The sequence below is a fragment of the Oryctolagus cuniculus genome, chromosome 8 (assembly GCF_051225735.1).
Source record: "Oryctolagus cuniculus isolate XC-2025 breed Fujian yellow rabbit chromosome 8, ASM5122573v1, whole genome shotgun sequence".
NCBI classification, from domain to species: domain Eukaryota; kingdom Metazoa; phylum Chordata; class Mammalia; order Lagomorpha; family Leporidae; genus Oryctolagus; species Oryctolagus cuniculus.
Window position 1 is genome coordinate 141,389,107 of NC_142874.1, and position 22,916 is coordinate 141,412,022.

Genomic DNA, 22,916 nt, shown 5'->3' on the forward strand with positions numbered 1-22,916 from the left:
GGTTTGCTGCTGGTTCTTCCCGGGTTGGCTACTGTCCCTTCCACCTCCGTGGAAGGGCAGTTCCCCCTGGCCACATTCCCCACTTCCGCAGGGGAGTGGCACACCGCCGGCCGGCTCTTCTCGGGGGCTGCACAGGTGTTCCTTCAGCTAGATGTTCCCCTTAGATGTTCCTGGTGCATGCCGTCTCTCTCCTCCTTTATAGTCCTCCTCTGCCAATCCTAACTCGGCTGCCCACACGCCGAGTACGCTGCTCTCCTCCAATCAGGAGCAAGTCCTACAGTTTATTAGCTGAACTGGAGGCAGCTGTGTAGAAGCTGTTTACTTCTCTCCCAGCGCCATATTGTGGGAGAGCAGATGCATAGAATAAGTCTTAATTCCAGTAACTTAGTCCAGTCCGGGCTGCTCACCACAGATCCCCCTTTCTTTTTATTTTTGGCGTTGATACGCGCCTGTCTTCGGTGTCCCGTGGCACACACTCTGCTCTACTTGCTAGAGTTGCCACAGGTTCTTACAAGTCCTATCAATCAGGCAAACCGAATCTGGGTCCTCTCTTTGCCATGTTGTGAGGAGGTTTTTAGGCGCTGATGCATGCCTGTGTTCGGTGACCTGCGGCTCACACTCTGGTTGAGCCACTTGCTGGTGCTTACCGCCTTAATCAGGCAGACCGAATCCAAGCCTCCTAATTGTTGTATTGTGGGGAAGACTTATTAGTGTTGGTTCGTGCCTATCTTCGGTGACCTGCAGCTCATACTCTGGTCGAGCTGCTTGCTGGTGCTTACCGCCTTAATCAGGCAGACCGAATCCAAGCTTTCTCATTGCCGTATTGTGGGGGAGACTTATTAGTGTTTCGGGCAGACCGAATCCAAGCTTTCTCATTGCCATGTTGAGGGGAGGCCTTTCTATTTCTCTATTTCTCTATCTCCGGGCATTCCTATTTCTCCCATTTTACTTCTATCTTCCAGCATTCCTATTTCTCTCATTTTACTTCTAAACTTTTGTTTCTCTTATCCCTGCGGCTTTCCGGTGCCCGCCCCGAGGCTGCTTCCCGGCTCTGAGCCGCTTCAGCCCGTGCCTCTCTCATCTGCGCGGCTTCCCGGCTTTGCGCGGCTTGGCTTCATGCGCTCCGCGGTCTCCACGCCCTTCGCGTCTGCACCACGGCCTCGCGCCAGCCCCGTTCCCTATCTACTTGTGCCCCGCACGCTCTCTCTGTGCACGGCAGCCTCCGCGAGTCACACAGCATAGCTTACGTGTCTGCCACTAGCATTCAATCTAAGTTCCCCGGGCTAGCCTGGCGAATTCAACCCAGCTTACGTCTCCGCCCCACGGTTTGGCTTCCCATCCTTTGCTCCCCGGGCTAATCAGACGGATCCCAATCTGGCTTACGTTTCAGCTTCTGGTTTCAACTTTTTGCCCCCCTATTCCCGGGCTAACTTGAGAATCCCAAAGTGGCTTTCGTTTCCGCCTTGGCCTGTCCCCCGCGGCTTCAATTTCCCTAACATTTTTCTCTACCCGGTATGTTTCCCTAAGCTTTCTTCCAACAATATTCCTCCCTCATTTCTCCTGGCCTCTCCCCACAGTCCGCATCTGAGTCTGTTTGTTCTAGCTTTCGCTTTCGCTTTCGACCTTAGAGATTTCTCCCAGCTTCCCCCCGTAGTCCGTATCTAAGTCTATGCCTAGGCTTTTCAATAGCTTCTTCCGGCACCTTTTTCGTCCGGCTTTTCCCTAGGCTGTTTGCTAGTCTCTCTTTCCGATATTTTCCCTAGGCTGTTTGCTAGTCTCTCTCTCCGATATTTTCCCAGTTCTTCCCGTTTCTTCCCTCCTAGGTTTCCTATCCGAGTCACGGCACCATTATGTCGCTCCCCCTCTTCGTGGAGGAACGACACTAAGCCCTGCCTAGGCTTCGTATCCGAGTCACGGCACCATTATGTCGCTCCCCCTCTTCGCGGAGGAACGACACAGGACCCTGCGCTGTTCTTTCGTCTGCTCGGCCCTCCCCGGGTTTGCTGCTGGTTCTTCCCGGGTTGGCTACTGTCCCTTCCACCTCCGTGGAAGGGCAGTTCCCCCTGGCCACATTCCCCACTTCCGCAGGGGAGTGGCACACCGCCGGCCGGCTCTTCTCGGGGGCTGCACAGGTGTTCCTTCAGCTAGATGTTCCCCTTAGATGTTCCTGGTGCATGCCGTCTCTCTCCTCCTTTATAGTCCTCCTCTGCCAATCCTAACTCGGCTGCCCACACGCCGAGTACGCTGCTCTCCTCCAATCAGGAGCAAGTCCTACAGTTTATTAGCTGAACTGGAGGCAGCTGTGTAGAAGCTGTTTACTTCTCTCCCAGCGCCATATTGTGGGAGAGCAGATGCATAGAATAAGTCTTAATTCCAGTAACTTAGTCCAGTCCGGGCTGCTCCCCACAGATCCCCCTTTCTTTTTATTTTTTTCTCAGGGGCTGCACAGGTGTTCCTTCAGCTAGATGTTCCCCTTAGATGTTCCTGGTGCATGCCGTCTCTCTCCTCCTTTATAGTCCTCCTCTGCCAATCCTAACTCGGCTGCCCACACGCCGAGTACGCTGCTCTCCTCCAATCAGGAGCAAGTCCTACAGTTTATTAGCTGAACTGGAGGCAGCTGTGTAGAAGCTGTTTACTTCTCTCCCAGCGCCATATTGTGGGAGAGCAGATGCATAGAATAAGTCTTAATTCCAGTAACTTAGTCCAGTCCGGGCTGCTCCCCACAGAAACCCATTCAGAGTCAGTAGTTCTGCTCTCAGGGCTGAGCATTGCTTCAAAGATGCAAAACTCAAAGAATAACCAGCATGTCCCAAAATATAGTTATCTGAGCAACAAATGAACAATTTAATATTTAAAATAAAACTTCACACCTATTCTGCCACATCAACTCAATTATATAATAAACTTCATATAAAAGCCTTAATTATCCAGTTAAATTCCAATGGAAATACAGTATAACTGACATATTTCAAAGAGTAATAGGTGTTGGCTTCCAGCATGTTCTCTGGCTGCCAGGGTGCTCTTGCCGATCATCTGAGGACATTCTGAGTACACTGGCACAGCTGCTCCCTGAATCTTTCCCTTCTCGAATACAACCACCACCCACAAGTCATCTGAGGAGGGAAGGTGAGCATTTCCCTTCCAATGGACATCTCACTCCCAGTCACTGTCCTCAGAGGAGGAGGAGATCTGAAGGGACTCATAGAGCAGGCTCAGTGGAGATTTCAGACAGGGTTTCTCTGTCCCTTGAGGATAGGAGGTTTCAGAGAGGAGGAGTTGGCTTCTCATGGGGCTGAGACAAGGGAGTTGTCATGAAGCTGCCACTCATCCAGTTATTGCCTAATCCTCTGAAGACCATTCTGAGGGACCGGCCTGGAACAAAGCTAGGAGGTGGGTGACAGGAGGTAGTGGAGGCCTGGACAGTTTTCACGGGAGCTCTGTGACTTGTTGGCTGCAGGTCAGTGTTGCGCTCTGGAGCTGCTGGACTCTGGGTCATGTGGAGTGACATTTTTCTTCCTAGGCATGATATAGCTGGCAGTTCCTGTACAGTCATGTGATTCTCATGCATAGGTGTTTGAGTGGTATTCTGTAGGTTTTAGAATGATTTCTCTCTCTCTGCTGGATTCTTTGAGGAATGATGGTGCATCTGGACAGATCTCTTGCCTGGAGTTCCATTTTTGAATTTGGATTGGGGACCCATTCTCAAAGCCTCAGGGTGTTTACTGGGCTGAGGGTCCTCATCTGAAAATCTAAGGATTGGTCTAGGTCATGTGTTTTGGATGCCTTCTTGGGAAATTTAAAAGCAAACAAATCAGGCCTGCAGTGTCTCTGCTTCACAATGAAGATACAGTCCCAGCCATGACACTTGAATGAAGGCTAGGTGGTATCAGGGCTGTCCACTTCCTGACCTTTTTTTAACTAAAACTCAAGTAACCCAGTTCACATATTTTGATGGAAGGTGAAGAGATTTCTGTATGGGTGGCTGGCTTGTGAAGTCAGGATGCCTGTGTAGACTGGCATGGGTATACCTGGTTATAGTAGGAAAAGCAAGCACATATAATAACTTTAATAATTAATTACCATAAAATTAACATGAAAACAATCAAATAAAATTAGAAGAATCAGCTGGCACCGTGGCTTAATAGGCTAATCCTCTGCCTGCGGTGCCAGCACCCCGGGTTCTAGTCCCGGTCGGGGCGCCGGAATCTATTCAGGTTGCTCCTCTTCCAGTCCAGCTCTCTAGTCTGGCCTGGGAGTGCAGTGCAGGATGGCCCAAGTCTTTGGGCCCTGCACCCACATGGGAGACCAGGAGAAGAACCTGGCTTCTAGCTTTGGATCAGCGCAGTGCGACGGCCACAGTGGCCATTGGGGGTGAACCAACAGAAAAGGAAGACCTTTCTCTCTGTTTCTCTCTCACTGTCCAATCTGTCAAAAATAAAAAAATTAAAAGATTCAACACATTAAATTTTGTCACATTATAATGAGAAACAGCTGTTTGAAGTAAGAATCTTCATCTGACCTCTGTGATGATCAGAATAAACAAATTAAGCAATCAATTTGAATTCCCTGGGATATCAACAGCTCAAGGAAATATGGAACATGAATATATAGCAAATTTTGATGCAACTTCTTAAATTACTGCACATTTTTTCTAAATTGTCATTTCCATTTTATTGAAGGTATACTCATTTTGTGTCACCCTGAGAAATATAGTTCTTCAGATGAAAAAAAAATAGTGGTTAATGTGTTGCATGCTACAGGGAGAGGGAGAAGCAGAGAAGAGAGTAGTGGAGGAGACACTCTAGGTTGAGACTTGAAGAGAAAAACACCCAGGGAAGCCCCGCAGGAGGAGGGGTATCAGCGTTAACCTCCATGGTGAGTGCTGATGTGTAGCCAGAGAGTGTGGAGATTTGGAGTTGGCATTTTTTGAGATGGGGCAAGGGGCAGAGAAAGGCATGTGATCTTAGTGGAAGTGGAGGGGGACAGTCAATTCACAACAATCATATCAAAACAAAACCTGCGATTTGGCTGAGAAAGGGTGGTTACCATTTTAACACAGGGTAAAAGTATGCAAGCCTACAGGTGCCCACATACCAGCTCACTGGGATGGGATACCTGAAAGCTGCACTGGCATCAGCCAGTGACCCCAGTGTGTGTGATGCAGAGCTTTATGTGAAGGGAAAAGCCTGCAGCAGCAACTCCAGAGCTGGGAAGTGGCTGGGCAGCTAAGATGGGCAAATGATGCCTGCACCACCAGCAGCCTCTGGACTCAGTGACTGTGGGAGTCATATGCTGAGACCTTGGGGCCTCACTGGCTACATGAAAAGGTGTAGGGAGTAGCTAGGTATTGAGTTCTGCCAAGCCCAACTTGGGTGTTACACTGGAAACTCAACCCACCCTAGAGGGTTGACCAGAGGACCAAGTCACACCCACTACACACTTCCTGATATTAACTGAAAGGACCAACATTCCACAAAGCTATAGAAGCATAGCCCCAAAGATAAAAGCCAACAGAAGAAAAAAACTAAAAGCCTTGTCCAAAAATGCTGAAATATGAGAACATAAATTCCAGAAACAAACAGAAGAAAGTCACCATGAACCTCCCAGAGGTACATGACATTTCAATATTAGAATGCAAAGATGAGGAGATCAAGGAAATGCCAGGAATTGAATTTAGAAAATTAGTCAAAGTTTTACTTTAAACAAAATCAGAAGAAAATCCATGAACTAAAGAAACCCATACATAACATGATCACAATTTTTTCCCAGGAAATTGAGAATTTAAAGAGAAATCAAAATGAAATTTTTTAAAAATGAAGGGTTCAGTAGATCAAAATAAAAATGCACTGGAAAGCCTTAACAACAGATTTGATGAGGCAGAAGAAAGAGTATCTCAACCAGAAGAAAAATTTTTAGAAATCTTACAGTGAGAAAAAAAATAACAAGCAGAAAGCAGAAAACCTAAAACAGTGTTGGAGATCTCTGGGATACTATCAAATGATCCAACATATGGATCTTAGGAGTTAATGAAAGATTGGAAAGAGAGAAGGGAACAGAAAGCTTATTTAGGGAAATTATTACAGAAAAGTTCCCCAACATGGAGAAAGAAATGGAATTCAAGTATTTTTTTTTCTGTTGGGATTGCTAAGGTGGTAGAATTTATTTTTTTTAACTTTTATTTAATGAATATAAATTTCCAAAGTACGACTTATGGATTACAATGGCTTCCCCCCATACCGTCCCTCCCATCAACAACCCTCCCCTTTCCCACTCCCTCTCCCCTTCCATTCACATCAAGATTCATTTTCGATTATCTTAATATACAGAAGATCAGCTTAGTATACATTAAGTAAGGATTTCAACAGTTTGCTCCCACACAGAAACATAAAGTGAAAAATAATAGATGATTTTTTTTAAATGATGATGAAATCAGATCAGACCTATTGTCATGTTTAGCCCAATGAGAGTCAAGTTGGGAATTGATAATTTCTTTCTTTTTTTGTTACAGAAGATCAGTTTAGTATACATTAAGTAAAGATTTCAACAGTTTGCACCCCCATAGAAACACAAAGTGAAATATACTGTTTGAGTACTCGTTATAGCATTAAGCCTCAATGTACAGCACATTAAGGACAGAGATCCTACATGAGGAGTAAGTGCACCGTGACTCCTGTTGTTGACTTTACAAATTGACACTCTTGTTTATGGCCTCAGTAATCTCCCTATGCTCCAGTCATGAGTTTCCAAGGCTATGGAAGCCCTTTGAGTTCTCTGACTCTTATCTTGTTTAGACAAGGTCATAGTCAAAGTGGAGGTTCTCTCCTCCCTTCAGAGAAAGGTACCTCCCTCTTTGAAGATCTGTTCTTTCCACTGGGATCTCACTCACAGAGATCTTTTGCCAGAGTGTCTTGGCTTTCTATGCCTGAAATACTCTCATGGGCTTTTCAGCCAGATCCGAATGCCTTTAGGGCTGATTCTGAGGCCAGAGTGCTATTTAGGACATCCCCCATTCTATGAGTCTGCTGAGTATCTCACTTCCCATGTTGGATCACTCTCCCCTTTATTTATTCTATTGGTTAGTGTTAGCAGGTACTAGACTTGTTTATGTGCTCCCTTTGACTCTTAGTCCTTTCATTATGATCAATTGTGAACTGAAATTGATCACTTGGACTAGTGAGATGGCATTGGTACATGCCACCTTGATGGGATTGAATTGGAATCCCCTGGTATGTTTCTAACTCTACCATTTGGGGCAAGTCAGCTTGAGCATGTCCCAAATTGTACATCTCTTCCCTCTCTTATTCCCACTCTTATGTTTAACAGGGATCACATTTCAGTTAATTTTCAACACTTAAGAATAAATGTGTGATAATTACAGAATTAAACCAGTCATATTAAGTAGAACAGACAAAAATTACTAAGAGGGATAATGTATTAAGTTGTTCATTAACAGTCAGGGCTATGCTGATCAAGTCACCATTTCTCATAGTGTCCATTTCACTTCAGGAGGTTTCCTTTTTGGTGTTCAGTCAGTTGTCACCGATCAGGGAGAACATATGGTACTTGTCTTTTTGGGACTGGCTTACTTCACTCAGCATGATGTGTTCCAGATTCCTCCATTTTGTTGCAAATGACTGGATTTCGTTGTTTCTTACTGCGGTATAGTATTCTAAAGAGTACATATCCCATAATTTCTTTATCCAGTCTACCGTTGATGGGCATTTAGGTTGGTTCCAGGTCTTGGCTATTGTGAATTGTGCTGCGATAAACATTAGGGTGCAGACCGCTTTTTTGTTTGTCAATTTAAACTCCTTTGGGTAAATTCCAAGGAGTGGGATGGCTGGGTCGAACGGTAGGGTTATATTCAGGTTTCTGAGGAATCTCCAGACTGATTTCCATAGTGGCTTGACCAGTTTGCATTCCCACCAACAGTGGGTTAGTGTCCCTTTTTCCCCACATCCTCGCAAGCATCTGTTGTTGGTAGATTTCTGTATGTGAGCCATTCTAACCGGGGTGACGTGAAACCTCATTGTGGTATTGATTTGCATTTCCCTGATTGCTAGCGACCTTGAACATTTTTTCATGTGCCTGTTGGCCATTTGGATTTCCTCTTTGGAAAAATGTCTATTGAGGTCCTTGGCCCATCTCTGAAGTGGGTTGTTGGTTTTGTTTTTGTGGAGTTTCTTGATCTCTTTGTAGATTCTGGTTATTAACCCTTTATCTGTTGCATAGTTTGCAAATATTTTTTCCCATTCTGTCGGTTGTCTCTTCACTCTCCTGACTGTTTCTTTTGCAGTACAGAAACTTCTCAATTTGATGCAATCCCAATAGTTGATTTTGGCTTTGACTGCCTGTGCCTCCTGGGTCTTTTCCAGAAATTCTTTGCCTGTGCCAATATCTTGAAGGGTTTCTCTAATGTTCTCTAATAACTTGATGGTGTCAGGATGTAGATTTAGGTCTCTAATCCACGTTGCGTTGATTTTTGTGTAAGGTGTAAGGTAGTGGTCTTGCTTCATGCTTCTGCATGTGGAAATCCAGTTTTCCCAGCACCATTTATTGAATAGACTGTCCTTGCTCCAGGAATTGGTTTTAGATCCTTGATCAAATATAAGTTGGCTGTAGATGTTTGGGTTGATTTCTGGTGTTTCAATTCTGTTCCATTGGTCTATCCATCTGTTTCTGTACCAGTACCATGCTGTTTTGATAACAGCTGCCCTGTAGTATGTCCTGAAATCTGGTATTGTGATGCCTCCGGCTTTGTTTTTGTTGTACAAGATTGCTTTAGCTATTCGAGGTCTCTTGTGCCTCCATATGAATTTCAGCATCATTTTTTCTAGATCTGAGAAGAATGTCTTTGGTATCTTGATTGGGATTGCATTGAATCTATAAATTGCTTTTGGGAGAATGGACATTTTGATGATGTTGATTCTTCCAATCCATGAGCATGGAAGATTTTTCCGTTTTTTGGTATCCTCTTCTATTTCTTTCTTTAAGATTTTGTAATTCTCATCGTAGAGATCTTTAACGTCCTTGGTTACGTTTATTCCAAGGTATTTGATTGTTTTTGTAGCTATTGTGAATGGGATTGATCTTAGCAGTTCTTTCTCAGTCATGGCATTGCTTGTGTATACAAAGGCTGTTGACTTTTGTGTATTGATTTTATATCCTGCCACTTTGCCAAACTCCTCTATGAGTTCCAATAGTCTCTTAGTAGAGTTCTTTGGGTCCCCTAAATAAAGAATCATATCATCTGCAAAGAGGGATAGTTTGAGTTCTTCCTTCCCAATTTGTATCCCTTTAATTTCTTTTTCTTGCCTAATAGCTCTGGCTAGAACCTCCAGAACTATATTGAATAGCAGTGGTGAGAGTGGGCATCCCTGTCTGGTACCAGATCTCAGTGGAAATGCTTCCAACTTTTCCCCATTCAATAGAATGTTGGCTGTGGGTTTTTCATAGATTGCTTTGATTGTATTGAGGAATGTTCCTTCCAAACCCAATTTGCTTAGAGCTTTCATCATGAACGGGTGTTGTATTTTATCAAATGCTTTCTCGGCATCTATTGAGATAATCATATGGTTTTTCTTCTGCAGTCTATTAATGTGGTGTATCACATTGATTGTCTTGTGCACATTAAACCATCCCTGCATACCAGGGATAAATCCCACTTGGTCTGGGTGTATGATCTTTCTGATGCGTTGTTGCACTCTATTGGCCAGAATTTTATTGAGGATTTTTGCATCTATGTTCATCAGGGATATTGGTCTGTAATTTTCTTTCAGTGCTGCATCTTTCTTTGGCTTAGGGATTAAGGTGATGCTGGCTTCATAGAAAGAATTTGGGAGGATTCCCTCTTTCTCGATTGTTCTGAATAGTTTGAGAAGAAATGGGATTAGTTCTTCTTTAAATGTCTGGTAGAATTCAGCAGTGAATCCATCTGGTCCTGGGCTTTTCTTTGTTGGGAGGGCCTTTATTACTGTTTCAATTTCTGTTTCATTTATGGGTCTATTTAGGTTTTCTATGTCTTCATCGTTCAATTTTGGTAGATTGCATGTGTCCAGGAATCTATCCATTTCTGATAGGTTTTCCTGTTTGCTGGCATACAGGTCCTTGTAGTAATTTCTTATGATTCTTTTTATTTCTGTGGTGTCTGTTGTTATGTTTCCTTTTTCATCTCTGATTTTATTGATTTGGGTCTTTTCTCTTCTTTTTTTAGTTAGTTGGGTCAATGGGGTTGTCAATTTTGTTTATTTTTTCAAAAAACCAGCTTCTCGCTTGGCTGATTTTTTGTAGTGTTTTTTTGGATTCAATCCTGTTAATTTCTTCTCTGGTTTTAATTATTTCTCTTCTCCTACTAGATTTGGGTTTGGTTTACTGCAGTTTTTCTAGGTCCTTGAGATGCGCTGAAAGCTCATTTATTTGGTGTCTTTCCAATTTCTTGATATAGGCACCTATTGCTATAAATTTGCCTCTCAATACTGCTTTTGCTGTATCCCATAAGTTTTGATATGTTGTGTTGTTGTCTTCATTTACTTCCAGAAAGTTTTTGATTTCTCTTTTGATTTCTTGAATGACCCAGTGTCCATTCAGGAGCATGTTGTTCAGTCTCCATGTGTTTGCATACTTTCTGGGGTTTCCTGAGTTGCTAATTTCCAGCTTCATTCCGCTGTTGTCTGAGAAACTGCATGGTATGATTCTAATTCTTTTAAATTTGCTGAGACTTGCTTTATGGCCTAGAATGTGATCAATCCTAGAGAAGGTTCCATGCACTGCTGAGAAGAATGTGAAATCTGTAGATGTAGGGTTGAAAGTTCTGTAGATATCTGTTAGATCCATTTGGGCAATAGTGTCAATTAAATCTGCTGTTTCCTTGTTGATCTTCTGTCCGGATAATCTGTCTATTTCTGAGAGTGGAGTATTGAAGTCCCCCAGTACTATTGTATGGGAATCTAAATCTCCCTTTAAGTCCCTTAACATATCTTTTAAATAGACCGGTGCCCTGTAATTAGGTGCATATACATTTATAATAGTTACATCTTCCTGTTGAATTGAACCCTGAATCATTATATAGTGTCCCTCTTTGTCTCTCTTAACAGATTTGTATTACAGTTTATTTTGTCTGATATTAATATGGCTACACCTGCTTTTTTTTTGGTTTCTGTTGGCATGGAATATCTTTTTCCAACCTTTCACTTTCAGTCTGCTTGCCTCTTTGTTAGAGAGATGTGTTTCTTGTTCGCAACAAATAGTTGGGTTGTGTTCTTTGAGCCAGTCAGCTAAACGGTGTCTTTTAACTGAATAATTCAGACCATTAATGTTCAATGTGACTATTGATACGTAGTGACTTTGCCCTGCCATTTTCCCGGAAATATTTTCTAGTATATGCTTTGAGCTTCCCATGCTCTTTTACTGGTAGGTGTTCTTCCTTTCTCTTCTTTCATATTGATGGCCATGTTTCTGTGTTTCTGAGTGTAGCACATCTTTAAGTATCTTTTGCAGGGCCGGACGAGTGGCCACAAAGTCTTTCAATTTCTGTTTGCTATGAAAGGTCTTTATTTCACCTTCATTCACAAATGAGAGCTTGGCAGGATATAATATTCTGGGCTGGCAATTTTTCTCTCTTAGCACCTGTGCTATGTCTCGCCATTCCCTCCTAGCCTGTAGTGTTTCTGATGAGAAGTCTGCTGTGAGTCTGATTGGAGATCCTCTGAGAGTAATCTGACGTTTCTCTCTTGCACATTTTAGGATCTTTTCTTTATGTTTCACTGTGGTAAGTTTAATTACCACGTGTCGTGGTGAGGATCTCTTTTGGTCATGTTTATTGGGGGTTCTATGAGCTTCCTGTACTAGGATGTCTCTGTCCTTCTCCAAACCTGGAAAGTTCTCTGCTAGTATCCCACTTAAAAGGCCTTCTAATCCTTTCTCTCTCTCCATGCCTTCAGGGACTCCTAGAACTCGAATGTTGGTTTTTTTTAATAGTATCCTGTAGATTCCCAACAATATTTTTTAGATTTCTAATTTCCTCTTCTTTTCTTTGGTTTGACTGTATGTTTTCCTGTGCTCTATCTTCTAAGTCCGATATTCTCTCTTCTGCTTCACCCATTCTGTTTTTAAGGCTTTCTAATGTGTTTGTCATTTGATCTATTGAGCTCTTCATTTCATTTTGATTTCTCTTCACTATCACACTTTCCTGTTCTACTAGTTTCTGAGTTTCATTTTGATTCTTCCTTAAAATTTCATTTTCACGAGAGAGATTTTCAATCTTGTCCAATAAGGATTTCTGTAGTTCAAGGATTTGCTTTTGAAAACTTCTAAATGTTCTTATCATAAATTTTTTGAAATCCGTATCTTGCATTTCTTCTATCTCTTCATCTTCATAATCTTGTTTTTGGTGTTTTGTTTATTTGGAGGCATCATAGTGTCATCGTTGATCTTGTTCCCTCGATTTCTGTGTTTGTTACTTGGCATAGTTAATTCTTCTTGCGTCACTGTGCTTTTTTTTTTTATACTATGTCCATGTTAAGTGGACTGCCTGCTGTTGGAGGAGCCTTGGATGCTTGAGATGGGTGCGGCCTGAGAGCTCTGCTTGGTTCTTCCTGGTTAAGGGTGTGCAAAGGTGACACCCTCAGGTTATGCGTGGTAAATATCTCTCTTTTTATTTATTTATGTATTTTATTTATTCAGGGGGTAAGTAACACCGCATGGCAATGCTGTGCAGAATTGATGGTATTTAGCTTCCAGTCTGGCTTCTACCCACAGAGTCTGTTTAGGCTCCTCTGGACTCCCACTGGGTTGCCTAGGCTACTGAATTGTAATGACTCAGTTCCTTAGCTCTCCCCCATTGATGTGTAAATCCAGAGAGGGGGCCTGCTCTTTGTCTCTTGCAAATTCTTCAAGCCTTGCAGCTTTGCAACCTTTGCAAGGTTAGGGGGAAAGAGAAACCCCGAAGCTTTTTTTCCTTCTTTCTGGTAGTGAGTTTGCTGCACTTTCCAGCCCCCATCTAGATTCTGACCCCCGTTTCCCCACCAATGTCTCGGGTTATTGAGCTCACCTCCCCTTCCAGCTCCGATGTGTGGACTCGGAGCCCTGGACATCCCAAGTCTCCCCGCTGTTGTCTGTGTGGCATGCACTCCCCTTGGAGCACTGGCACGCAGACCCTGCGGCTTCCGTGGCTCGGTCCCGCGGCTCGGCTTCCACGTGGTGGGCGACCTTGTTCCGGAATTCAAGTATAAGAAGCACATAAAACTCCTAACAACATGACCAGAAAAGATCTTCACCATGAAAAATTGTAATCAATCTTGCCACAGGAAAACAAACAAAAGATTCTAAAATGTTCATGGCAGAAATACCAGATAAAAAAATGAAGATGACAACACATCATATCTAAACCTAAGGAATACAGCAAAAGCAGTGTTAACAGGAAAGTACAGGGGCTGGAGCTGTCGTATAGAGGGTAGCCTCCTGGCCTGAAGCACTGGCATCTCATATGGGTGTCAGTTCAAGACCCAGCTTCTCTACTTCCAATCCAGCTCTCTGCTCTGAACTTAGAAAGCAGTGGAAGATGGCCCAAGACTTGGGCCCCTGCACCCACATGGGAGACCCGTAAAAACCTCCTGATTGCTGGCTTCAGATTAGCACATCCCCGGCCGTTACAGACAACTGGGGAGTGAACCATCAGATGGAAGAACACCCCCCCTGCTCTCTCTGTTTCTCCTATCTCTGTGTAACTCTTTCAAATTAAAAAAGTATTAAAAAAAAACAGGGAGGTACACAGCAATCAATGCCTTCATAAAGAAACTGGAAAGGAACCACACAAATTATCTATTAGTGCATCTCACTGATCTATAATATCAATGACAAGCCAAATCCAAACCTAATAAGAGTTGGCTGGTGCCGCGGCTCACTAGGCTAATCCTCCACCTGCAGCGCGGATACCCCAGGTGCTGGTATCGGTTGGGGCACCAGATTCTGTCCTGGTTGCTCCTCTTCCAGTCCAGCTCTCTGCTGTGGCAAGGGAAGCAGTGGAGGATAGCCCAAGAGCTTGGGCCCTGCACCCAAATGGGAGACCAGGATGTAGCACCAGGCTCCAGTCTTCAGATCAGTGAAGTGTGGTGGCCATAGTGGCCATTTAGGGGGTGAAACAACATAAAATAAGACCTTTCTCTCTGTGTCTTTGTCACTGTATAACTCTGCTTGTCAAAAAAAAAAAAACTAAAAAGACAAGAAAATATTAAAATTAAGGAACAATAAACAAAATTGAAATCAAATTATAAAAAAGATCCTTTAAATGAAAACCTGGTCTTTTGAAAAATAAACAATATTGGCATACCATTTGAACAACTAACAAAAAAAGGGAAAAGAATAAATCAGTAAAATCAAATATGGAAAAGGACATGAAACAACAAATACCACAAATATAAAATTAATCATTAGAAATTATTAAAAATAGCTGCACACCAGCAAACTAGGAAACTAAAAGACATGAATAGATTCCTAGACACATAAAACTATCAAAATTGAGGCATTTAGGACACTTAAACAAACCTGTAACCTAAATAGTGTTTGAATCAGTAACAAAGACCCTCCCAACAAAGAAAACCACAGGAGCAGACGGCTTCACTGGTGAAATATAACAGACACATTGGCCCAACTAACTAAAAAAAAAAGAAGAGAAAAGACCCAAATCAATAAAATCAGAGATGAAAAAGGAAACATAACAACAGACACCACAGAAATAAAAAGAATCATAAGGAATTACTACAAGGACCTGTATGACAGCAAACAGGGAAACCTATCAGAAATGAATAGATTCCTGGACACATGCAAAACACCTAAATTGAACCAGGAAGACATAGAAAAGCTAAACAGACCCATAACTGACACAGAAATTGAAACAGTAATAAAGGCCCTCCCAACAAAGAAAAGCCCAGGACCAGATGGATTCACTCCTGAATTCTACCAGACATTTAAAGAAGAACTGACTCCAATTCTTCTCACACTATTCAGAACAATCGAAAAAGATAGAATCCTACCAAATTCTTTCTATGAAGCCAGCATCACCTGCATTCCTAAGCTGGGAAAAGATGCAGCATTGAAAGAGAATTACAGAGTAATTTCCCTCATGAACATAGATGCAAAAATCCTCAATAAAATTATCTCCAATAGAATGCAACAACACATCAGAAAGATCATACACCCAGACCAAGTGGGATTTATCCCTGGTATGCAAGGATGGTTCATTGTGCGAAAAACAATCAATGTGATACACCACATTAACAGACTGCAGAAGATAAACCAATGATTATCTCAATAGACGTCGAGAAGGCATTTGATAAAATACAACACCCTTTCATGATGAAAACTCTAAGCAAACTGGGTATGGAAGGAACATTCATCAATACAATCAAAGCAAATATGAAAAACCCACGGCCAACATCCTATTGAATGGGGAAAAGTTGGAAGCATTTCCACTGAGATCTGGAACCAGACAGGGATGCCCACTCTCACCAATGCTATTCAGTATAGTTCTGGAAGTTTTAACCAGACCTATTAGGCAAGAAAAAGAAATTAAAGGGATACAAATTGGTAAGGAAGAACTCAAACCATCCCTCTTTGCAGATGACATGATTCTTTATTTAGGGGACCCAAAGAACTCTACTAAGAGACTATTGGAAATCATAGAGGAGTTTGGCAAAGTGGAAGGAAATAAAATCAAAAAAAAAATAAAAATAAAATCAATGCACAAAAATCAACAACCTTTGTATACATAGGTATACCTTATGGCATTGGGCCCAGTCTGCAGAATACGGGCAACACCTGCTACCTGAATGCAGCCCTGCAGTGTCTCACGTATACCCCACCCCTCGCCAACTATATGCTGTCCCAGGTGCATTCTCAAAGCTGTGGTCATTCGGATCGCTGCATTCTGTGTGCCGTGGAAACGCACTTTCTCTGGGCCCTGCACAGTCCTGGCGACGTGATCCAGCCCTGTCAAGTGCTGGCTGCTGGCTTTCACCCAAACAGGCAGGAAGACGCCCACGAATTTCTGATGTTTGCTCTGGATGTCCTGAAGGCAGCAGGTCTGCCTGGGCTCACGGACGGGGTGGGTCCCCAAGAGGACCAATCTCCATCCCAGAAGATAGTGGGAGGACACTGGAGGTCTCAAATCCAATGTCTCCAGTGCCAAGGCATTTCAGAAACCTTGGACCCTTACCTGGAGATCGCGTTGGATATCAAGACAGCCGACAGTGTGGAGCAAGCTTTGCAGCACTTGGTGCAACCTGAAGAGCTGGCTGGAGAAAACGCCTATCACTGTGCTACCTGCCTACAGAAGACAGCTGCTTCCAAGACACTCACCTTGCAATCGGCTGGCAAGGTGCTTCTCTTTGTATTGAAACGGTTTTCTGAGTTCACGGGTGAGAAACTTGGTGTAAAAGTGCACTATCCCGATTGCCTGACATGAGACCTTACATGTCTCAGCAGAACGGGAGGCCACTGGACTATGTTCTCTATGCGGTTCTCGTCCACGTTGGCTTGAGGTGTCAATCAGGACACTACTTCTGCTATGTCAAAGCTGGCAGTGGCCACTGGTATAAAATGGATGATGCGAAAGTAACTGCCTGTGACACCACTTGTGTCCTGAATCAAAGTGCCTACGTGCTATTTTATGTCCGCAAGAGTGGAGTTGGAGGAGAACATGGGACAGTGTCTCCAGGCAGGGGACCCTCCGACTTGGAGGCTGCAAACACACGTGGCCATACACCAGGAGAGCTTGAAAGGCCTTCCCCTCTTGAAGCTGGAGAGTCAGAGGAGCACTTGGAGCAAACAACTCAGGACTTGACCTTGGATGCGTGGCAATCCCTCCAAGCCCAGAACACACCAAGGAGTGCATTCAGCCTCAGGACAGTGGAGCCCACGCTGCCCAGCAATGCGATCGTAATTCACCAGGCAAGATCTGCCGCAGGGATGAGGAAGCACCATCCTGACCAGGAAAGGGCCCTGCTGCACGGGGCAGCTGGGCACATCACTGAGCAGGTTGCCATGAATCCTGGCAACCTCCCTTGTCCGGGAGGAAGGAGCAAACCTCCCAAGAGGAAGAACAAACCTGCAAAGAGGCCTCTGTTGTTGCTGTTCCGCTGACGTTAGTGCAAGAGGACTTCACGATTATGTGGTTGGGTGACAGTGCACGAGTGAAGTGTTTGTATTTGCAAGGGCAAAGGGTTTGTCCTTATGAACTGTCCTAGGTGTGAATTGGAATCAGGTTGGAACCAAATGTCTACGTCGTCTGCATTTGCAAGGGGTGAGAGACTGTGTTTTGTGTGAGGCCACAATGTTGGATCGAGATGTGTGCTTTCCAGCGTGTCATGTCGCTAAGCAATTGTTGAGATTGGAGGCACAGAACTCTCTGCTTCATGAAGGGATTCTGAAGCAGCTGAGAAAGATGGGGAATAATGGCCTCCTTCTCCTTTGGCTACACACAATCCTGCTTCATGCTTTCCTCTCCATCACCTCTCATGGAAGTCTTGGTGACAGATTTCTCCAAGTCAATCGTGAGGGCGAGCCTCATGGCCCTCTCTCTTACCACAATGTATGACCTCAGGTTGTCACAGTCCCTGGGAGTTTCGTTGCACCTACTTGGAGCCTCTGGAAATTAACCATTGTCTTGAAGCATCAACCACATTGTGTGATCATCCCAAGCTCCTGAACAGGAGCCCTTCATCCTCCAGAATCGCCACAGTTTGTGTTTGTTAAACTCACAACTGAAATCACAGCGTACTAACCTCCCACACAGGACCTCTGTCCTGAATGAATTGCATTAGGAGAGTTAACTGTGAAATGTGTTTTCAAACAGTTGTGTGTGTGTGTGTGTGTGTGTATACCATGTTTGAAATAAAGTAATTAAATAAAAACTTTAAAACTAGACATAAGCAGGGCACTGGGTCAGAAGTGAGCAGCTGCGTTTCACACCAGCACCTATATGAAATACTAGCTTTGCAGGTGGTGGTCTTACCCAGTACACCACAACGCAGTCCCCAGAAAGAAAGTCTTCATGCTAATTTGGTTTGTGTATTATTTACAATTAATCAATATAAATGGAGCTGGATAAATGTAGCATTGTTAAAACATAATGAGACTAGAGGCAAGAAGACGGAATAGGAAGGGAGCACACTGATAGTCCAGGGAGACAGTTTAATAAAAGTGGAGATACTGCAGATTCAAGGAAGAGTAGGGGAGGAAACAGCAGAAGATACTCTTCCAGAATGCATGATTCACAGTGGACCTGCGTGGAGAGCATGGGAGCCCAAAGTTTGGGACACCAGCGGCAGACTGAACACACCAGCACTGGAATGCGAGGTGAGCCATACCTCAATAGCCCGAGACACCGGCAGGCAAGCGGAGAGAGGAGACTAGAGGGAACGACCCCTGGGGGGGAAAAGTTCACCAGGCTAACTAGAAGAGAGAGAGAGAGAAAAAAAGGTGACTGGTACGGACACGGGTTTCTCTCTCTCCGCTCACCTCTCAAGGGCGAGCAAGACAAAGAGCAGGTGCCATCTTGGACATACGTCATAAGCAGAGCGACCTCAGGTCTGCACCAGCCCTGAGCCTAGCAGAAAAACCTGACTCTGGGCGGGGCGAATTAACAGGAGGTTAGGACCTAGTAAATTTGTGGTGCTACTGAACTGAGACTGTGAAAAAAGAGATGGTGGGGGAGAGAACTCACAGAATTCAAGTGAGTACTCTCCAGAGACACTACAATTCCGTAACTTTGGCAACCAGTGGGAGACTAAAGGAGAATCTGAGCCCACCCTTAGGGCAGAACAGATTCCCTGTGTGGTCCTTGGGAAAGAGCTTCTGATCTCTGGATCCTGTGGGTATATCATTTGCCTGCTAACTACCTCCAATTTCGTTCAGCTGTGCGGATTTACTTCCCTTTTGAATCCAAAAAAGAGAGAGAGAGAGATCTACCACACCTAACCTGGGAGTGTCACCTTTGGCACACCAAACAGAGCTCTCAGGCCACACCCATCTCAAGCCTCTAAGGCTCCAAAAAAAAACAGAAGTCCACTTAATCTAGAGTCATAGTATAACAAGAAAAAGCACCACAGTGAAGAAACCAAATATCTCCAATATGCCAAATAACAAACGCAAAAACCAAGGTAATAAAAACAAGGAAGTCACCATGAAGCCCTCAAATGAAAAAGACACCCCAATTCAAGATTATGAAGATGATGACATAGAAGAAATGCAAGAAGCAGATCTCAAAAAATTGATAAGAACATTAAGAAGTTCTCAACAACAAATTCTTGAATTACAGAAATCCTTAATGGACAAGATAGAAAATCTCTCTCGTGAAAATGAAATATTAAGGAGGAATCAAAATGAAACAAAACAACTAGTACAACAGGAAACTGTGATAGTGACGAGAAATCATAATGAAGTAAAGAATTCAATAGATCAAATCAAAAACACAATAGAGAGCCTTACTAACAGAATGGGTGAAGCAGAAGAGAGAATATCGGACTTAGAAGACAGAGAACAGGAAAGGATACAGTCAGACCAAAGAAAAGAAGAGGAAATTAGAAATCTAAAACATATTGTCAGGAATCTGCAGGATACTATTAAAAAACCCAACATTCGGGTTCTAGGAGTTCCTGAAGCCATGGAGAGGGAGAAAGGATTAGAAGGCCTTTTAAGTGAGATACTAGCAGAAAATTTCCCAGGTTTGGAGAAGGACAGAGAAATCCTAGTACAGGAAGCTCACAGAACCCCTAATAAACATGACCAAAAGAGATCCTCACCACGACACGTGGTAATTAAATTCTCCACAGTGAAACATAAAGAAAAGATCCTAAAATGTGCAAGAGAGAAACATCAGATTACTCTCAGAGGATCTCCAATCAGACTCACAGCTGACCTCTCATCAGAAACCCTACAAGCTAGGAGGGAATGGAGAGATATAGCCCAGGTACTAAGAGAGAAAAACTGCCAGCCCAGAATATATCCTGCAAAGCTCTCATTTGTGAATGAAGGTGAAATAAAGACTTTTCATAGCAAACAGAAATTGAAAGAATTTGTTGCCACTTGTCCAGCCCTACAAAAGATGCTTAAAGATGGGTTACACACAGAAACACAGAAACACGGTCATCAATATGAAAGAAGGTAAAGGAAGGAAACCAAGGAAGGAAACCTCAGAGCAAAAGATCACAGGGAATTCAAAGCATATATTAGAACTTATCTTTGGCAAATGGCAGGGCAAATTACCACTTATCACTAGTCACATTGAACGTGAATGGCCTGAACTGTCCAGTTAAAAGACACCGATTGGCTGATTGGGTTAAGGAACAAAACCCATCTATTTGCTGCTTACGAGAAACACATCTTTCCAACAAAGATCCATACAGACTGAAAGTGAAAGGCTGGAAAAAGATATACCATGCCAACAGAAATGAAAAAAGAGCGGGCATAGCCATCTTAATATCGGACAACATAAACTTTACCAAAAAAACCGTTAAGAGAGACAAAGAGGGGCACTATATAATGATTAAGGGATCAATACAACAAGAAGATATAACAATTATCAATGTATATGCACCTAACTACAGGGCACCAGTTTATCTAAAAGATTTGTTAACGGACTTAAAGGGAGACTTAGTCCCCAATACAATAGTACTGGGGGACTTCAATACTCCACTCTCAGAAATAGACAGATCAACAGGACAGAAGACCAACAAGGATACAGTAGATTTAAACGACACTATAGCCCAAATGGATCTAACAGATATATACAGAACTTTCAATCCTACAGCTAAAGATTTTACATTCTTCTCAGCAGTACATGGAAGCTTCTCTAGGATTGACCACATACTAGGCCATAAAGCAAGCCTCAGCAAATTCAAAAGAATTAGAATCATACCATGCAGCTTCTCAGACCATAAAGGAATGAAGTTGGAAATTAGCAACTCAGGAATCCCTAGAGCATACGCAAACACATGGAGATTGAACAACATGCTCCTGAATGAACAATGGGTCATAGAAGAAATCCAAAGAGAAATCAAAAACTTTCTGGAAGTAAATGAGGATAACAGCACAACATACCAAAACTTATGGGATGCAGCAAAAGCAGTGTTAAGAGGAAAGTTTATATCAATAGGTGCCTACATCAAGAAATTGGAAAGGCACCAAATAGATGAGCTTTCAATTCACCTCAAGGATCTAGAAAACCTACAGCAAACCAGACCCAAATCTAGTAGGAGAAGAGAAATAATTAAAATCAGAGAAGAAATCAACAGGATTGAATCAAGAAAAACATTCCAAAAAATCAGCCAAACTAGGAGCTGGTTTTTTGAAAAAATAAACAAAATTGACACCCCATTGGCCCAACTAACTAAAAAAAGAAGAGAAAAGACCCAAATCAATAAAATCAGAGATGAAAAAGGAAACATAACAACAGACACCCCAGAAATAAAGAGAATCATCAGAAATTACTACAAGGAATTGTATGCCAGCAAACAGGGAAACCTATCAGAAATGGATAGATTCCTGGACACATGCAACCTACCTAAATTGAACCAGGAAGACATCGAAAACCTAAACAGACCCATAACTGAGACAGAAATTGAAACAGTAATAAAGGCCCTCCCAACAAAGAAAAGCCCAGGACCAGATGGATTCACTGCTGAATTCTACCAGACATTTAAAGAAGAACTAACTCCAATTCTTCTCAAACTATTCAGAACAATCGAAGAAGAGGGAATCCTCCCAAATTCTTTCTATGAAGCCAGCATCACCTTAATTCCTAAGCCGGAAAAAGATGCAGCACTGAAAGAGAATTACAGACCAATATCCCTGATGAACATAGATGCAAAAATCCTCAATAAAATTCTGGCCAATAGAATGCAACAACACATCAGAAAGATCATACACCCAGACCAAGTGGGATTTATCCCTGGTATGCAAGGATGGTTTAATGTGCGCAAGACAATCAATGTGATACACCACATTAACAGACTGCAGAAGAAAAACCATATGATTATCTCAATAGATGCCGAGAAAGCATTTGATAAAATACAACACCCGTTCATGATGAAAACTCTTAGCAAACTGGGATTGGAAGGAACATTCATCAATACAATCAAAGCAATCTATGAAAAACCCACAGCCAACATCCTATTGAATGGGGAAAAGTTGGAAGCATTTCCACTGAGATCTGGTACCAGACAGGGATGTCCACTCTCACCACTGCTATTCAATATAGTTCTGGAGGTTCTAGCTAGAGCTATTAGGCAACAAAAAGAAATTAAAGGGATACAAATTGGGAAGGAAGAACTCAAACTATCCCTCTTTGCAGATGACATGATTCTTTATTTAGGGGACCCAAAGAACTCTACCAAGAGAATATTGGAACTCATAGAAGAGTTTGGCAAAGTAGCAGGATATAAAATCAATGCACAAAAATCAACAGCCTTTGTATACACAGACAATGCCATGGCTGAGGAAGAACTTCTAAGATCAATCCCATTCACAATAGCTACAAAAACAATCAAATACCTTGGAATAAACTTAACCAAGGACGTTAAAGATCTCTACGATGAAAATTACAAAACCTTAAAGAAAGAAGTAGAAGAGGATACCAAGAAATGGAAAAATCTTCCATGCTCATGGATTGGAAGAATCAATATCATCAAAATGTCCATTCTCCCAAAAGCAATTTACAGATTCAATGCAATCCCAATCAAGATACCGAAGACCTTCTTCTCAGATCTGGAAAAATTGGTGCTGAAATTTATATGGAGGCACAAGAGACCTCGAGTAGATAAAGCAAGCTTGTACAACAAAAACAAAGCTGGAGACATCACAATACCAGATTTCAGGACATACTACAGGGCAGTTGTAATCAAAACAGCATGGTACTGGTACAG

The 22,916-nt window shown here is 42.8% G+C and overlaps 1 pseudogene; it reads left to right on the forward strand.

Annotated features, from left to right (window-relative positions):
* The window catches only part of LOC149125197 (ubiquitin carboxyl-terminal hydrolase 17-like protein 13), a 41,295-nt pseudogene extending 24,159 nt beyond the window's left edge, over window positions 1-17,136 (forward strand).
* The last annotated feature ends 5,780 nt before the right edge of the window (window positions 17,137-22,916 follow it).